Source organism: Phalangium opilio, unplaced genomic scaffold, assembly GCF_054372755.1.
Source record: "Phalangium opilio isolate 3A_F unplaced genomic scaffold, DU_Popi_V2 ptg000039l_1, whole genome shotgun sequence".
NCBI lineage: Eukaryota > Metazoa > Arthropoda > Arachnida > Opiliones > Phalangiidae > Phalangium > Phalangium opilio.
In genome coordinates this window covers 3,428,945-3,435,994 of record NW_028324162.1, presented here as the reverse complement: position 1 = coordinate 3,435,994, position 7,050 = coordinate 3,428,945, and the positions used below count along the sequence as shown (strand labels likewise).

General features: G+C 37.0%; 1 long non-coding RNA gene across 1 annotated transcript; it reads right to left on the bottom strand.

Moving 5' to 3' along the window:
* Positions 1–306: 306 nt before the first annotated feature.
* Positions 307–2,952, bottom strand: LOC149681288 (uncharacterized). Its single transcript, XR_016365547.1, has 4 exons — positions 2,502–2,952; positions 2,185–2,350; positions 1,783–1,901; positions 307–1,713 (listed from the first exon to the last, which is right to left on the bottom strand). It is a non-coding gene; the product is annotated as an uncharacterized LOC149681288 (long non-coding RNA).
* Positions 2,953–7,050: the final 4,098 nt, after the last annotated feature.

Sequence of the window (7,050 nt, the reverse complement as noted above, 5' to 3'; positions counted from 1 at the left end):
TATCAGGACTCGACACTGGACTTGAAACCTAGTTCTTAAGCTGACTTAAGGACTAGAGGACTCGATACCAATTAAAAGACTCGACTCGAGATTCTATGAGAGCTTTTTTAAGGACTCGAGACTCGACTCGAACCCTAAAAAACTGGACTCGCACAGGCCTAATTAAAATTTAAATGGAAAAGTTTCATTTTGACACATTCCTTACCCTAAAATTTTGTATTTGGAGCCCATTAATGTATTAAAGTGATAATGTAATTAATTTTAGTGTTAAATAGGAAAACATTTAGGCTGAAAGAACAACTCGCGTAGTTTGATCTTATTTTATTATTTCAGTTAAGATTTATCTAAAGTTACCCAAAAAACGTATTGTTTTCGATTAATTTCACGTTAAATATGGTTATTAAGTTGAAATTAACGGCTTATCTTCTTTTACTAGTCTTATTTCTGTTTATTAAACGAGTTTGAACAAGAAATTCTCCCTAGCTGCAAACTTTAGAGGCGTGACTGTTTGACTCTTGCGGAACAATCACTATTTTGCCCCAAAACTTTTAAATATCGCTCCTTTTCAATGGCTCTCTTTTCAAAATGGGGAAAAATGCTTTTAAATGACAATTTAATTAATCGTAAGAATTCAACAGGAAAGTGGAGGCTGGGTGAAAGATAAGTGTAGTTTTAATTTTAATTTGTTAGTTTAATTATAAGGTATCCATGAATTTACCCAAAACATTCGTATTTTGGGTTAATTTCACATTAATTATACTTGATCCAGTTTAATTTAACGGCTTATCTTGTTAATCTAGTGTGGATTTAGTTTATAATACAAGTAGTATGCGCTTTTGATATATTTTAATGATCATTTAAATTAATTTGAAAGTGAAATAGGAAACTACTGTGGCTGTACGAAAAACTTGTGAGGTTTTAATCTTAATTTGAGCGTGGTTCGTGAGAGTGGATTAAGCTTAAAATTTATTTGAATTTTTTACCCTAATTGCAATGTTTAGTGCAGTTTAATATTTTTGCCATATATTCATCATTGTGGTACCCTAAACTTTTGAATTTCGCGGCAATTAATGTACTTTAAAGATAATTTAAATTAACTTAAGTGTGAAATAGAAAATATTGGGCTTTACCAATGGCTTGGGTAGTTTTAATCATAATTAAACAGTTTATTTAAAAGTTATTTGAGCTTTTATCCAAAAATGTATATTTTGGTTTAATTTCACGTTAATTATATTAAATTGAGTTAAAATTAACGTAGGATTATGTTTTGGCAGTGTACATTTAGGTTATAAAATGAGTTTAAATGTATGCATCACCTTAATTGCAATTTTTAGTGGAGTTTTCGATTCTCATTTTACGCTAAACTTTTGAATTTCGCGCCTATTAAGGTACTTTGGAGATAATTTAAATTAGATTGAGTGTGAAAGAGAAAACATGGGGCTTTACCAACGGCTTGGGTAGATACAATCTTAATCAAGAACATCATTTAAGAGTTATCGGAGTTTTCATCCAAAAAATGTATATTTGGGGTTTAATTTCACGTTAATTATACTTAATTACGTTGAAATTAACTTGTCGTCAGTGCTCATTAAGCTTATAAAATGACTTTCAACAATTAATTCACCTTAATTCTAATGTTTAGAGGAGTTTTTGATTATTTCCAACACATTGCGTTCAATTTTTATCCTGTGCTAGGTTTGTGGTAAAGATTATCTATACAATATGTTAATGAATGATGTTATTCTATAGTTTAGCTTGAATACCAGTAATTAAATCAAATACCTATACAATTCATAGCAATTTAAACCAATAAAGAAACGGCAATGTGGACTGTGGAAATAGCAAACAACGTAACCCTCCGTTTCTAACGTGGTTACGTTGAGAGAATCTGTGTTGTAAACCTGAAAATTATTTCACTAATTAAATTATATAACGACACTATCCTCCTGGATTAACCAGTACCACTGTTACTTATGAATTAAACAATCCACTGTTGGTAACAAATAGTTTATAAAATGATAACGTAACATGACTAACATCACAGTATGACTGATTCAATAGGATCAAAATTGTTTTAACGAATAATCTGGTCCTCTACATTGGTTTAGTTTCAGGAATTATATCACACACCTTCACAATTAGTAGCATTTTAGTGAGATTAACAAATAATGAAACCGAGTATACCTGTCCTCAAATGAGAATGTTGAAGCGCCAACAAACAGTCATGATGAATACAGTATTAAGTTACGTAGCGTAAAACGGTAACCTAGGCCCTAGGGTTAGGATTTGTAGCATGAATCGAAGCAGACTGCGTATTTTTGTAATTCCAAATTTCCAATCCAAAACAGTGCTGGAAATAAGCTTTCTTATAATCTTTAAAAGGAAAGACACTATAAACACTATATTACATAGACAAACTAAAACTTAAGCCTTGGCCGTAAAGAACGTCGAAAAGCTTACTTTAAATGATATAAAAACCTCTATTAACTGTAATTATTTACCTGAATTACTTTTCTAGACGAAAATTCGACCTGATAACGACGTATTTCCTATTAAGGGTGCTACAGTTAATTAGAAAATACATATAAAGGTGCTCAAGCTCGGATGAAATACCAAAGTAATTGGTTAGGGTCTACTGCTAAGAAATTAGGAAAATCAGCAAGAAACCCAACATTTGAAATTTGTCAACGTAACTTGTTAGCACCCACAAACCTAGGCCCTTCTAGTTGTCAACGAGAACGAAATGAAGAAATAGGTTTAAGCGCGCTATAAGGTTAGGCTGACTTCTGACCCAAAAGTAATTTTTTGACGTACTATCTTAATTAGTTAAATTACAAAAATTAGAATTCATTAATTAAAAATCGAAACACGTAAGTTTCCCATTTAAGAAATGCTTGTTAATTTAGAAGTATTCCGAAAACTAACTTCGCTATACTTTTTCCGTATGGCCTGCCACAATTGCCTTAAAAAACCGAAAAATTTTTAATGCTTTTTCTATGGGACGCTAACCCTAAAAACTGTGAATTTTCTTTTAACATTACGGAAGGGTGTCATGTCATATCTACAAGGGCCTACCGGCCCTGTAGAATTAGCGTGATAATAACATACATAATTAAGTTGAATTAATAATAAATTGGTTAAATATTTAAAAAAAACCTCCTTAACTTGATTCAAGCCATATCTGAAGATGTTTTTTTCCTATACCGGACTAATAAAGCGCCGTTGGTAGGAAGTCGAACCCTGGAATGGAAACTCTAATGTTGTTGAAACAACACAGAGCTGGACGCATTACCACCAGGCAACCACACGGTTTGTTAATAAGCTCCTTTTACACTTTTTTAGTCGCCGTATATGATTTTGAAATTGTTTAGCAATTTTCATATCGTTAATTTTTCCATTTGCGATAAAAGCTTTTAGGAAGGCTTTCGTACTTCTTTTCTTACTTCTATGAATAAGATAGAGGGCGCTATACTGCTACTTTCTAACCTCTGAAGTTGTCGTTTACCAAAAGTCCATTTTCTGCAGTTTAAAGATAAAAATCTTCTTATACTTGGCAGAAATGGTGGCAAACCGTAGCTATCGAAATAATACCCTACACGAGCTCCATCTATGAAGGCCGATACCCAGTGAGACCCCTTTTCATAGTGCTGATCTAAATTTATAATTAACGATGCGGGATATCTGGTAACCTTAGGTAACCTATTTCATGCGAAAACACCCAAAAAGTTGGGCGTATCTGATAAAGCGAGAATCAAGTCTACGGTGGTGGTTGCTGACATTTTAATAATCTACAATTACGTTTCTATTTTTATCGATTTGAATCATGCTTTGAAATTCGGCGTATACAATGCAGACTGCGGCTTCCGACAAAGGTTTAGCGAATCCCATGTCCAATCTTAATTGTCCTTGCTTAACGGGGTTCCAGTGGTTTGTTTCGCTAGCAGATAGGTGCGGTGTCAGATCAAAAGCGTAGAGGGTTAACCCGTTGGCAAACTCGTTGGGAGTAATATCGTTACCGTCGTCTTTATAATGAATACCCGTGCCCGCGAACAATGTTTGATAAGCTTGTATATACAAGTTTTTACCGAAATCAGGAGTCAACGGTTTCGAGGGTATTTGTTCGTTATCGAGGCACAGTGACAAAAAATTTAAATCCCAAGTTTTAAAGTTAAAGGAATTCAGAGCGTAACTGCCCTTGAACGCCGCGTTGGAAACTATTCCAATAATGACGCGATTAGGCTGAGGGCCTAGATATATATTGTTAATACTCTCGGTGCTACTTCCGGTAGAGATAGTTTTAGTTTAAAGTTCGGTGCGCGTAAAATTATATTTGGCAGTACCGTTATTAAGCGCTGCTTCATGCGCTAACAATATTTTAGGACTGAGTTTAACTTTACGTACCGCGAGTGCAGCGTCTAGTATCTTGACTTTACAGTTTTTGAGAGTGGCTGTTTCTTCACACATTAAGGCAAACTCGTCCTTGTTGCGAGTAAACACGACTTTAAGGTCCACCCCGTTTAAGAGATATTCGGGAATATTAAACACGTCACTAAACACGGGTGTAAAAAATTCAATCACGGCCGATTTAGCAGTTTTAGCCATTCGAGCGACGAAACCTTTATTTGAAAAATCGTCGAACTTTCCGGCTTCGTCCTTTTCCCATCCGGCCATCATGAGGTGAGATTTTTTGGCCGCGGGTCCGTAATTTGAGACAGTTTCGATAAAAGAAGTGAAGGCGTAGTTTTGAGCGGCTGAAGAAACTCGGGTATTGTTCAATAAAACATCGCAAGTTCTCCACAATGCATGGCCAGCGTTGTTCACTAAAGCTACCACGGCGGCATCCGGAAGATCACTTCCATCTTCGTTGGTGATTTTGACTTTGTTGTAATGCATGGTGTGGGCTACATCGATGTAGCTATCTCCATTGCCAAGATGAGGTATTCGAGGGTAGAGCTATCACCAATGGCCGCCAAGAGTTTGGCCCATACACCTTGAGCATGTTCGACACTAGTTTGAATCGTCACAGGGGCAAAAATGTCCAATTCACTCTTAAGAGCTTGGAGAGAAAACATGATTTTTTCAGGAGCTAAATATATCGCGTGGCGTCTGCTTTGAATGACGGTGATAAACTGATAGGCGTTTAACTTTGCGTCTCTTTATCTTTAATCCTGAACCTTGCTGAGCAGCAGTCATGTTCTCATAAGTTTCCTGCAATCTCTTTTTCGCGGCACTTTTCACATTCTGACCTTGCATTACGTCACCAAGAATCTTTTATCCCGTACTAATGGCTCTAGGTGCCAGATACTTTACACCTCTAATTAATAAGGGGCGTGCCCATCTAAATAACCCTTTCAGGGCGCTCCCAATCCCGTGACCTTTTTGGTGGGGTGTCCCGACAAATACTTTTGACACCCCTCCACCCCCTACCTGATCTACATAATACCTCCTATACTCGCAACGAGACTCTAATGTTTGGGGTTTTGGCATGGTCTAAAGTGTAGTTTACAGGTCGACGTTCCAAACTCGAATGACGCGGCTTGGCCTAAACTATTCCTTATATCAATGTCTATAGTATCAAAGTAACGTTTAGCAACTTTAACGTAATGGGGAGAGTTAAATGATTTAGTTATAGTTGAACCGTGAGGCTTTTCGCTGTCTACGCCTACTATACGAAGTAGCGGGGCCACCGTATCGCCTATAAATTCTTTAGCTACTATATCGGAATAAATAAACAATTGGTCGGGAATATAATAATATAATAATTTAAATTAGCGGGAACAGAGCTTCTATACGATTGGCTGGTTTTATCTGAAGGGCAAGAGAAAGACGTACTTTGGCCTTTTGGGGTTTTAAATCCTAATATCCTTTTCAAAGTGGGAGAAAGAGCCAAGATACCGTTAGGTTGAATAGTTAAAGAAATGTAATCAGAGAGGGGATCCGAATCAAATTTAAACTTTGAACCGTATTGAAAGCCGTTTAATCCGGAAGCTATTTGTTTAAGGAGGGCTTCTAATGATTTGTAATAACCCCCGGGAACTATAAATGCCTCGGCTTTAACAATAGGCTGTGATTTTCCGTCCCGACCTTTTTATTTTCATGCGAGACCACCTGCACGTGACCTTCCTCACTGGGTATGTTAAAAAAGGACATTGGGTACAAAACATCTACTAGAGCAACCTCCCAGTCATCCCCGATCAGCTCTATAGCCTGGGGCAACTTGGTAGTGTACGAAGACGTCTTGTTGTTGTCATAAATTTTCATGCTAGCGTTGCTGGGGAGCGTTAGGTAAAAGGGAGACTGCATCTTTAGCCGGAATCCAAGAATTCATAGAAGGGGATAGCCTAGCCACTTTACAAAGAGCTCCTTTTGTCCTCTCCTAGTCCGCTTACGAATGACTTTCTCGATCTTGTACGTCTCGGGTCTAGCTACCGACTGAAGTTCCATCCCGTAAAACACCCCCTTTATTGGTTCCCCGTTTAAATCTTCTAGTTTGAATACCGGAGGGCGTCTCTCTATTTTCCCCACTATTTTAGAAACTTCTATTGTGAAAGTTCGCTCGTACCCTTTTTCAAAAATCATCTTATTTCTACTTACTCGGACGTATTCGCCCACCTTTAATTTTTTCCCGTTAACTTTCTTTTCGCTAAAGTACTTTCCGTAAACATTTTTAAAAACCTGCCGTTTGTAGTTTCCTAGGAACCCTCTCTCTAAAGACAGACTTAAAAGCCTCAACCGTTTCAACACCGCTTTTGGATTTTAAAGGTACGGCCCAGGCTCTTCTGCTAAAGCAATCTATTACGGTTAATATGTATTTGTACCCGTCGTTGTACTGACTCAAAGAACGCATATCGTTCAAATCTGCCTGATATTGATCTCCTATGTTAGTTACAACCACCTTGTTTCTTTTAAACTTTCTAAAAACTCTCTTATGAAGAGTGTACGCGTCTTTTCCCTTTAACCAATCTACAGTGGCGTCGCTAGGTCTTTTTTGGGGGGGCTATAGCCCCCCAAATTCCAAAGTTAGCCCCCCCCCCAAAATAATCCGTAAAC